This window comes from Oratosquilla oratoria, chromosome 42 (genome assembly GCF_046742065.1).
Source record: "Oratosquilla oratoria isolate Oo_2021 chromosome 42, ASM4674206v1, whole genome shotgun sequence".
Classification (NCBI taxonomy): Eukaryota; Metazoa; Arthropoda; class Malacostraca; order Stomatopoda; family Squillidae; genus Oratosquilla; species Oratosquilla oratoria.
Window position 1 is genome coordinate 10724370 of NC_134818.1, and position 12500 is coordinate 10736869.

A 12500-nucleotide genomic window follows, 5' to 3' on the forward strand; every position below is an offset into this window, starting at 1 on the left:
CGAACCTTGCCAACGGCGAGTTGAACCAAGGGCATAAATAATTAAATTCCACGCTGCAAAGTGCTCTGTAAGGGCCACCATCCTAGCCTCGTGATAGGGGGTAGGGAGAAACTGTGACGTTGAAAAAAAAAATCTAAGAATTGTTAGTGTGTGGGGTATTGTAGTATATGATGTTCTGTGTCATCTGTGTGGTGGCTACGATCACAGGAGCGATGAGGTGAAAAAAGAATGTAGATGAAAAAGAAAGATGGGAAGAACAAGGAGGAGGAAGAGGACGAGGAAATTAGAAAAGATAAGTTTATGAAAAAATAACGATCTTGTATATTCACAAGACCTTTCAGAATAAACATTGTTCAATCCCTGATAGAAGCACAAATGTTCTTCTTAGGCTCAGCTGAATGGAATTGTCTTGTTTTAAAAACTCTCTATTTCATCTCCGCGAAGTGGGAAGTGAGAAACCCCTGGTAGGACAAAGCCCTGTCAGTTGCGACAATCCGCTAGGTTTTTAGGCCGATCTTTGGGTCGCCTCCCCGCCTAGCCAGGGCTGTCGGGAACCAACGGAAGAAGCCCACAGCAGGTCCCGGGAATCGAACTCACGACAACCTGCTCACGAGTTCGACACAGTATCTTCTTAACTGGAATAAAATATATAGAGGAGGTTAGCAAGCCTCGTGTTATGTTTCTATGGGGAAACAATATAATGTTCATAAGGAAAAAAGCAAGAAAGTAACTTAAGTGACATGGTGGATTAATAATAGGTAACAACAGTGAATAGATGACTATCGAAGAAAGTTTGGGACGGGAATAGAGTAAAACTAATAGAAGAAAGAAAAGAGTAAAATAACAGGGATAATAAAAGATCAAAGTTGTGTGTAATGAAAGAAGGGAGTAAAAGGGAAAATATATTAAAAGCTCGAGTAAATATTTGCAAAATAAAAGGGAGAGGGATAACAGAGAGGAGAATACATAAGAGGAACTAGGACGGAGACCAAAATAATGAAAATTCAGAAAATGGACAATCAGGAAAGGAAAGGACGTGAAGTGTAGCCGGATCATAGCAAAATTTTTGTATTCTGTTCAGGTAGAATAAGAAGACGGTAGTTTCAAAATCTTTGTGTAATTTGAAAACCAAAATTAATCAAGTTTAGTTAATTGTATCATACGCGGAAGAAGTCGCGGACTTTAGCCTCAACGTGTATTTGACTGCTCAAGATTCCAATATAGGTTTCTCAGTTAAATGCACAAATATATCATATTTATATATTTAATATATAAAAGCACAATAAGTAAACAAAACGAAAATAATGGTTGTAGGGCCAAAGGTAAATATTCCTTTTACTCTGTCTGTAGGCGGATCTCTTGAGGGACACTTCCAGTTGCCCAAAGACATTCATCTACATTTCCGGGACCCAAATAACATAACATCCAGAGGGACCAATGACGTATACCTGCATGATGGATGTCAGAGAGTCATCTCCCTGGTACCCGTTTACTAAACCCAGTCACACCCGAACTTCCATTTGAAGGTGCAGTCCAGAGGGGTTGGCATTTGGTCTCCAAATTGGGCCCGAGTTAGTCTCTCAACATCGACTGCAGTCCCTTCACCTTTTAGATGACGGCTGGTCCCTTTCCGCTACCATTGTCACTCGGTGACTTAGACAACAGGTGACAAAGACAACAGGTCAAGATTTCATCTCAGGATAATATTTAAGATAATGACAGTGACACTGATATAGTGAAAGTGACAGAGGTAGTGTTAGTGGTTGTGATAAGGGGGTAGAGGTAGTGTTATTACTAGTGGTAATAGTAGTGTTGGCGATGATGTTAGAGGTAGTAATAGTGGCAGAGTTAGTGGTAACGGTAATGGAAGCGGTAGTGGCAGTCATTCATGGTGACCTCATAAAACTGCTCGACTACTGAGGGGAACTGGCCGAGTAAACATACGGCGCCAGAAATTACAAATAACATTAGAATTATGAGAAAGTTACAAAACACGGAAGTCATGCTTGAAAAACAAATGGTGGTAGAATTATGAAAAAAAAAATGAAATTATGAGGATATACGGGAGTGGACAGTGAGCTCGGAAATTAATGACTTCAGGAAATAAGAAGAACGTACAACAAGAGGCGCATAGCTGCGTCTGAAGCTGACGTCATGGTTGTTTTAGGTTCTCGGACTAATAAGGCAAATGACACTCACCGTCAGCTGCTCGGGGTTTGAAATCGGGACAAACAAGAACATGTTGTTGTTTTGTCCTCTGAAGACAAAAGCAGTGAGAGAGTCATGAGAACATAAAAAAGGGGAAGACTGCCAGAGACCATACAGCCTACACTGGGCAGTTCCGTGTTCACCTCCTATTTCCTTCTTAAATCTAAATTTGTCCAATTTAAATCCAGTACTGTGAGTCCTGTCCTTAATAAGATTATCTTGTCTGCATTACCTTTGTTAAAACCCTTGATCCACTTGAACACCCCGCATTGTGCGTCTTTCTAGAGCTCTATTCCTGGCTCTAATGCAGTTTCCTAGATTTAAGGTCAGGGCTTAGTGGCACTCCCAAGTCTCTTTCGCACTCAGTTTTCTCTAAAAATGTGTTATCTAAGCTATATCTGTTTTCTAGGTTGTGTAAATGTACGTTTAACACACTGCACTTTGAGATATTGAAGTCCATATGCCATTTCACCGACTATGTTAACAAATTGTTCATATCTTCCTGCAGTATCCCGGCGTCTTCTCTTGATCTGATTTGGCGTCCTATATTAGTGTCGCCCGAAAACTTACTAACATCACTAATTGTCCAAGTCGTTTATATACATAATGAAGAATACGGGACCCAATACCGAGCTCTGGGGAACTCCACTAGTAACACTCCCCTATTTGGATTTTACACCGTTAATGTTGGCCCGCTGTTTTCTGTCACTGATCTATGCTCTAAACCGTTTAAACACTTTTCCTCCCATGCCATGGGCTTTGACTTTATTTAATAGTCTCTGATGGGGCACCTTGTCGAAAGCTTTGCTAAAGTCAAGGTAAATAACATCGTGAATATTGTTATCTAACGCCTTGTATACATTAGTGTAAAAGATAGAAGATTAGTTATAAATGACTTACCCTTGTGAACCCATAAATATAATAAGATAGTAATTATAGAGAAAAAAAGCAATGAGGAAAGTTCATTGAATGAAGCTTATAAGTCCAGAGATAATACAAAGATGAAATAAGATAAGATTCGAACTACCATATAGGTAAACAAAATGATAAGTATTATATAGAAAAAGAGAAAAATAGATTGGATGAAGGATATGAGTCCAGAGGATAAACAAGATAAAAATCGAACTACAACATAGATAAATAAAGTAGTGATTACATCTAGAAACAGAAAAAATATATATATGAAGGATACAAATCCAGAGGGTTTCGTTACCTCCAAGCGTTCTCCGACTTCGAAGATGTGAAGACCGAGCTCTTCAAGAAGAGCGTCTGACACCATCCAGGACAAAATATACAAAGTGTTTCGTAGGGTTTCGGGAGGCTTTCAGCGGCATGAAAGAGGATTTGAGGGACCAAGGCCCTGGTCTCAAGCCCTGATCTAAAGTTCCAGTCCCTTTCAGTTGGGTGAAGAGACTACGCCAGGAGACGCTGAGTAACTGCGACCGAAATCGTCACTTTTGCCCTGATAGGCACTTTGGGGACCGTTGGGGAGCAGGCGATACACAGTCACTGCTTCTGGGAATTGGAGGGGAGTGTGGGACTCGAACACACAGCTAAGAGAAAGCGAGACCAGCACGCTTCCGATGACGCCATCAGAACACCTGTTGATGATTTTTATTTATTTTTTTTTTTTTTTTGCACCAGGTGATTTTCTTCAGCAGAAGAATGGCCCCATTATTCTCTAACAATTGGTGAATCTACAGTTTATCTTCATTCTAGTTTTATTAATTTTATATTAATCATAATATATTTTATTTTTTGGTTTGTTTTCAATTAATTTTTCTTTATTTTGTTTGATTTGATTTGGTTTATTTGATTTATTTTTATTTATTATTTGTTTTAGTTTTATATCATTTATCTTATTCAACCTAATCTAATTTTATTTTATTCTATTTAATTGTTTTTGCAATACAATATTAAGACGCCAAAAGCCGCTGTTTATTGTAAACTTACAAAGTCCAGCTTAACTTAGAACAAATATATTGTAGAAAATAGGTACTAACTTTATATTACAAAAAAAATTCTAAGCTGTATAAAATAATTACTTAAGTAACACTATTGATATGTATATATTAGCCACATGGATAATCAGTAATAAAATTACAAAAAACAAAACCTATGGACCATACGATCTATTGCAGTTTCCTCCATTCTTATGTTCTCATGTTTATATGAGTAAATAAAAACAAGATTGTGATCTCATACTCTTCAAATTGCATTCGAAACAAAATGAAACAAAGAAGGAAAACGTTTGAAATTAATCGCTTTACAAGCGATGAATAGGCATAAAGATGTGAATTTTTCAATATTAATACATTCAGTAATAATTAAGTTTATATAGTTTAATTGCCTCCATGCCAATATCACTTCAGTAAATGATTATAAAAATCTCACTCTCGTATGTCGTCAAATCAGTTTTGATGCTTCCGGGTTGCGAAAGATGAAGAATTCAAATAAATTTCTCCATGAATTAGGTTTTACGTTACGTTAAGTGTAACGTTACATCATACTAATTACATTACTCCGTTACATCATACTAATTACATTAGTCCGTTACATCATACTAATTACATTACTCCGTTACATCATACTAATTACATGACTAAATTACATCATATGTTACATAAATACATTACATCACTACGTTACATCGCTCTCCTTAGGATGAAAAATGTTAGCGAAAAATGACCTTAATTAAAAATATTTTTTTCGTCTCGTAAACCACGGTTTGAAACAAAGTCACCATATTAGTTAAACATCTAATCTGGTCGTCCCTCCCGGACATTAGCCAGATCAGCCAGAATAATTACACTTACCTCCTCCTCTTCTAGTGCCTTGGTGGTGGCGTCATCGGTAGCCTGCTGGTCTCGCACTCACTAAATACCGGGTTCGAATCCCGCACTCCTCTCCGATCCAGAACAGTGACCGTTAGCTACCTGAAATTGTAGTTCCTAAAACGAATATTAGGGCAAAATTCACGACTTCGGCCGCAGCCACTCAGCACCTCCTGGCGTAGGCTCCTTACCTTCGTGCTGCCGCCAGGGCATTTAATTCATTTCCATGGCACATTCATCAGTTATTTCTGTAATAAATGAAGATGATGATGCATTTATTTTACTGCCACCAGGCGATTTTTTCATTTCCATAAGCCGTCAATAAGAAAATATAGATTTTTTCAAAGTCTATATACATACATATACCAAGGGAGGTAGCCAAAAAGGGAAAGGCATAAAATCATTTCCACCCATTCCATCCCTGAATACACTCCACACCCCTCCACCCTCCCTCTTATATGAGCACCTCCTGGATGACGGGTCATCCCTGCACCTTGTCCACTGCCCTGGGTCAGAAGCAGTGTCGCAAGACACAGCACATCCACAGCAAGGCCGCTTCATTAAATCGGCGATCCCCCCTCTCCGTCTTATGAACCACACTATTTTCACTTTAATTACTTGCAAACACGATCGAGACCAACAGGAGTACGTAGCGCGATGATAAAAGCATCTTCGGAAACTGAAACGGTGACAGGCTGAGGACTCGAATCTAGCCGGTACGTAACATATGGACAGTGACTTAACCAACCCAGCCATCAAGAGGGATATCATATATATATGTAAATATATATGTATATATATACATTTATATATATATATATTGAGTTAACTTTTAATGTTTATTTTCTTGACAATTACAAATTTGATCATGTGAAGGATTTGATGCAAATAACTAAAACATGAAATATTTCTTTCTACTATTAATTTGAAAGGTGCTCATAAAATCATTCATTGGTAACCATTGAGAAAAAACTTTCCAGAATCTCGCTGCTGTGAACACCATGAGAATATATAAATGAATAAGAAATAATAGTGAATGAATAAATAGCTAAATAAATAGATATATAGATATAATATGAACGAATAGATTGATAATTAATTGAACAGATAATAAGTTAATAGATAAGTAGATAAATGAGCAAATAGTAAACCAATTTATAAATATATAGGTAAATATATAGATAGGTTAATTAAATGATTGATTAAGTGAAAGATAATTTATTAGATAAGTAGATAAATGAGTATGTAATAAGTAAATTGGTAAATAAAAATTAATGATTAATTAAATGAATAGTATATTATTAGATAAGTAGATAATTGAATAGATAGTAATTGATAAATAAGTGATAGACAAATAGATAAATTAGGAGAGCACATAGAAAAGAATAGAAAATTGATTTTTTTTTTGCGAGTATTTTTTTTGTGTGTCTAAAGGTATGAGTATGTGTATGTCTTGTTTTCTAAAAAAAATAACACGACTATAACCAAACTATTTCTTATATAAAAATATCACCAAAAAATATCACGCAAGTTCTTAACTGGCATGAGGGTAATAAGGAGATGGGTAATCTCGTCTGGCTGGCGTCAGGCAGAATTAAAAGTAACAAATATCATCTGGGTAAGAAGGATTAAAGTACTTGTCGGGATATCTGTCACTCGTACCTCTGTCCTTGGTGCTTCCGCAGACCTGAAGAGAATCGTCCGTCTACAACAAGAAGAACCTTGTCTTGTCCCTTCAGACGTTTCGTTTTCTCCTTAAGGAAGGTGTGTGCTATTATTGAATTCGTAAATAGGTAGAAAATATATCTAGTTAGATAAGTATGTATGTTTGTATGTATACATTCATATATCTGCAAGGTAACCACTTAAGAAAATAAACAAACGGATCAGAGCGCTTTCGTATATTACATCTTACATCAATTCGTATATTACATCTTACATCAATTTACACTGAAGATGTAATATACGAAAGCGCTCTGATCCGTTTGTTTATTTTCTTAAGTGGTTACCTTGCATTTATAAAACACACGTTCCTAGTGTTCTTATTGCATTCATATATCTATCTATCAAACTATTTCTTACCGGTTAATCAGCAGCCAAAATGCCAAAGAAAGAACAAAAATGATCTATGAATAAAAATAAATATGAAATATATAAAAAATGAAAGGCTTCCTGCTTCACCAATATATACCTCCTTTCCGCGATGGCCATTTTTATTTATTCGTTTTTTTTTTTATGTACAAGTAAAGCAATTTATAATCATGTTATCTTTTCACCGGCGTTATCATTTTACCCTCTTGATCCCTCAACGGTTGGCATTCCATCTCTCTCCTTTGGCTTTGATTCCTTATCCCTTCTCTCCTATTCTGTTTGTTCCTTCTTCTCTTTCATCTTTGGCCCCTCCTTTCATCTTCCTTCGGCCTGTTACGCTGTTAGCAATATCGCTGCGCCCTCCTCTCATCTCCTCGACCATTCTCCGACTCATCTTGCTCCTGTCTGCCTCCTCTTCCTCCTCCTCGTCACCCCCCTTTTGCACATTTTCATATGCCATCGTATCTGAGGGGCTTTGCTCTCCTATAAAACGACGATTAAAAAAGTAATATATATATATATATATATATATATATATATATATATATTTATATATATATATATATATATATTTGTACATATGTATATATATTTGTATATATTTATATACATTTGTATATATGTATATATTTGTATATATGTATATATTTGTATATATGTATATATATTTATGTATATATGTATGTATGTATGCATATGTATATATGTATGTATGTATGCATATGTATATATGTATGTATGTATGCATATGTATATATGTATGTATGTATGCATATATGTATGTATGCATATGTATGTATGTATGCATATGTATATATGTATGTATATGTATATATGTATGTATGTATATGTATATATGTATGTATGTATATGTATATATGTATGTATATGTATGTATATGTATATATGTATGTATATGTATATATGTATGTATATGTATATATGTATGTATATGTATATATGTATGTATATGTATATATGTATGTATATGTATATATGTATGTATATGTATATATGTATGTATATGTATATATGTATGTATGTATGTTCGTATGTATGTATGTATGTATGTATGTATGTATGTGTATGTATGTGTATATGTATATATGTATGTATGTATATGTATACAGTATATGTATGTATGTATATGTATATATGTATGTATATGAATATACGTATGTATGTATATGTATATACGTATGTATGTATATGTATATATGTATGTATGTATATGTATATATGTATGTATATATGTATATATGTATATGTATATATGTGTGTATATGTATGTATGTATATATATATGTATGTATATATGTATGTATATGTATATGTATATATGTATGTATGTATATGTATATATGTATGTATGTATGTATATGTATATATGTATGTATGTATATGTATATATGTATGTATGTATATGTATATATGTATGTATGTATATGTATATATGTATGTATGTATATGTATATATGTATGTATGTATATGTATATATGTATGTATGTATATGTATATATGTATGTATGTATATGTATATATGTATGTATGTATATGTATACATGTATGTATATGTATGTATATATATATATAAATGTATATGTATATTTGTGTGTATGTATGTATGTATATATGTGTATGTATATGTATATATGTATGTATGTATGTATATGTATATATGTATGTATGTATATGTATATATGTATGTATGTATATATGTGTATGTATATGTATATATGTATGTATGTATATGTATATATGTAATGTATATGTATATATATAATATATATATATATATATATAATGTATGTATATGTATATGTATGTATATATGTGTGTATATATGTATGTATATGTATATATGTGTATATATATGTATATATATGTGTGTATATGTATATATATGCGTATATATGTACATGTGTATATATGCATATATGTATATGTATATATGATATATATATATATATATATATATATAATATTTGTATATGCAAAGTAGACCACTTGGAACAAAAAACTAACGAAGCAGAGCGCTTTCGTATATTACATCTTCTGTGCAAAAAGTACATAGTTAATAGAAATACATAGATTATATAGAAATGAAAAAGGAACAAGGACAGTTTACATAAGGGTAGAGGACATTTACCCCCTGGAAGGTGGGCTATCAGGTCGCAAGGGTCAATGCTTCCACTAATGAGAGTGGGGCGATAATAGGTCATAGTCGCAGGGTTACATTTTACCTGTTATTATTTTGCTAATTTCTTGACAGATTTTAACTTTTCAAGTTTATATAAGCCCTTGTGTAGGTTGGTATTTTGATAACTGGTGGTATGGATCAAACTACACTCTATTAAGTTTCTTACTATTATGTTAGTATAATAGATTGTATGGGCATTACCCCAATCAACTGGATGGTAATTCAATTCAATATGCTTGAAGATTCCACTGGAATTATTGCCATCTCTAACATTTTTCTTATGTTGTTCAATTCTAATGTTTAAGGGTTTGGCAGTTTGACCCATGTAAAACTGATTACACATTTTGCAAGGAATTTTATAAATGTATCCTTTTTTAACTTCAGTACTATTATTGATGAGCATATGTTTTACTGTACTATGATTTTTAAAAACTACCTTTACATTAAATCTTTTTAATAATTCTGTAACACTTTACAATTTTTTTTTTTAAATAGCAAAATTAAAACATAATGATAACTAAAAGGAGATTTTGGTTGAGTTAAAAAAAATTTCCTTGCAAAATTGTAAGCAATATTAAGGAATTGTTTAGGGTATTTTAATTCTAGCCCAATGTTAAAAACTTTTTTGATTTCGTCGTCAATAAATTCAGGACTACAAATACGAAAAGCTCTGAGAAACATTGAAATAAAAACTGAACGTTTAATACTATTTGGATGAGAATAATAATGAATATATGAGCTTACATTGGTTATTTTACGATATATTTTAAATTTAAGGCTGTTGTCATGACGTAGGATAGTACAATCAAGGAAAGGTAAGATACAATTTTTCTCAATTTCTAAAGTAAATTTAGTAGAATCAACAAGGGTATATATGTATATATATGTATATATATATGTATATATATACATGTATATGTATATATAAACTTATCCAAGTAGCCTGGGTTATGGTTTGGGGGAGTTCGTGAACAAATATACAGACAGACAGAGGCTACTACTTTATCATAGTAGGTACAAATAAAAGATAGTTATCCAAATACCTTGGGTTATAAAGTTTCAGAATATATATGGTTGTGAGGGTCTATCTGCAAAAACCTAAGAGGAATTCGTGAATAATCCATAACCTAACCTTACCCCACCTAACTTTAACCCTTAACCCTAACCAATATGATTTTTTTTTTAGAAATGGTAACCCAAGTATATGTATATATGTATATATGTATATATAACCCAAGTATATGTATATATGCATATATATACAAAATAACCACAGGAGAAAGGAAACTTGTAGAGAGTAAGAACTTTCGTATATTACATCTTCAGACTGAAGATGTAATATACGAAAGTACTAACTGTCTACAAGTTTCCTTTCTTCTGTCGTTATATTTGCATTTTTGTATCACGGTGATGTGATTGCTTGCAATTATGTCATAAATATATATGTATATATACATATATGTATATACATATATATACATATATATATATATATATATATATACATACATATATAATAAAGTAGTAGCCTCTGTCTGTCTGTTCACGAACTCCTAGAGTTTTGGTGATAGACCCCGATAATCATATATATTCTGATATCCTGTCATTCCATGTACTTGGATAACTATATTTCATTTCCAAAAAAATAATTTTGGTTAGGGTTAAAGGTTGATGTTCGGTGGGGTATGGTGTGGTAACATGCCACTACTATAGTATCCCCTTGAGGTGCATAGCATTTTTGTGACAAAAATTACTATAATTAAACAAACTATTGTATGTGTCCATAAGTGTTATTTATATTTGTGAAATTAATGTTGCCACAAACTATGATAGCCTTTGTAAGGAGAAAGCATGTAAATGTAAAATGATTTTATAATTTTACCAAATGTTGAAATATTGATTATTTCTATTTGATATTATTGCGGGCGGGCCAGTTGAGAGATGTTAAAAGTTCGTTTCAACTCTTCTCTTATGGCCGAGTACCGTTCACTATGTAGTGTTAACAATCAACTACAATGGTTAGGTTAAAGTTTATTCACGAACTCCGCCTAGGTTTTTGCAGATAGACCCCTATGATCATATATATTCTGAAACCTTATAACACATTTGTCTGTCTGTCTGTCTGTTTGTTCACGAACTCCTCCTGGGGTTTTGTAGACCCCCATAACCATATATATTCTGATACCCTGTCACTCCAAGTACTTGGGTTACCATTTCTAAAAAAAAAATCATATTGGTTAGGGTTAAGGGTTAAAGTTAGGTGGGGTAAGGTTAGGTTAGGGATTATTCACGAATTCCTCTTAGGTTTTTGCAGATAGACCCTCACAACCATATATATTCTGAAACTTTATAACCCAAGGTATTTGGATAACTATCTTTTATTTGTACCTACTATGATAAAGTAGTAGCCTCTGTCTGTCTGTATATTTGTTCACGAACTCCCCCAAACCATAACCCAGGCTACTTGGATAAGTTTATATATACATATACATGTATATATATACATATATATATACATATATATATACATATATATACATATATACCCTTGTTGATTCTACTAAATCTACTTTAGAAATTGAGAAAAATTGTATCTTACCTTTCCTTGATTGTACTATCCTACGTCATGACAACAGCCTTAAATTTATAATATATCGTAAAATAACCAATGTAAGCTCATATATTCATTATTATTCTCATCCAAATAGTATTAAACGTTCAGTTTTTATTTCAATGTTTCTCAGAGCTTTTCGTATTTGTAGTCCTGAATTTATTGACGACGAAATCAAAAAAGTTTTTAACATTGGGCTAGAATTAAAATACCCTAAACAATTCCTTAATATTGCTTACAATTTTGCAAGGAAATTTTTTTTAACTCCTCAACCAAAATCTCCTTTTAGTTATCATTATGTTTTAATTTTGCTATTTAAAAAAATTGTAAAGTGTTACAGAATTATTAAAAAGATTTAACGTAAAGGTAGTTTTTAAAAATTATAGTACAGTAAAACATATGCTCATCAATAATAGTACTGAAGTTAAAAAAGGATGCATTTATAAAATTCCTTGCAAAATGTGTAGTCAATTTTATATAGGTTAAACTGCCAAACCTTAAACATTAGAATTGAACAACATAAGAAAAATGTTACATATGGCAATAATTCCAGTG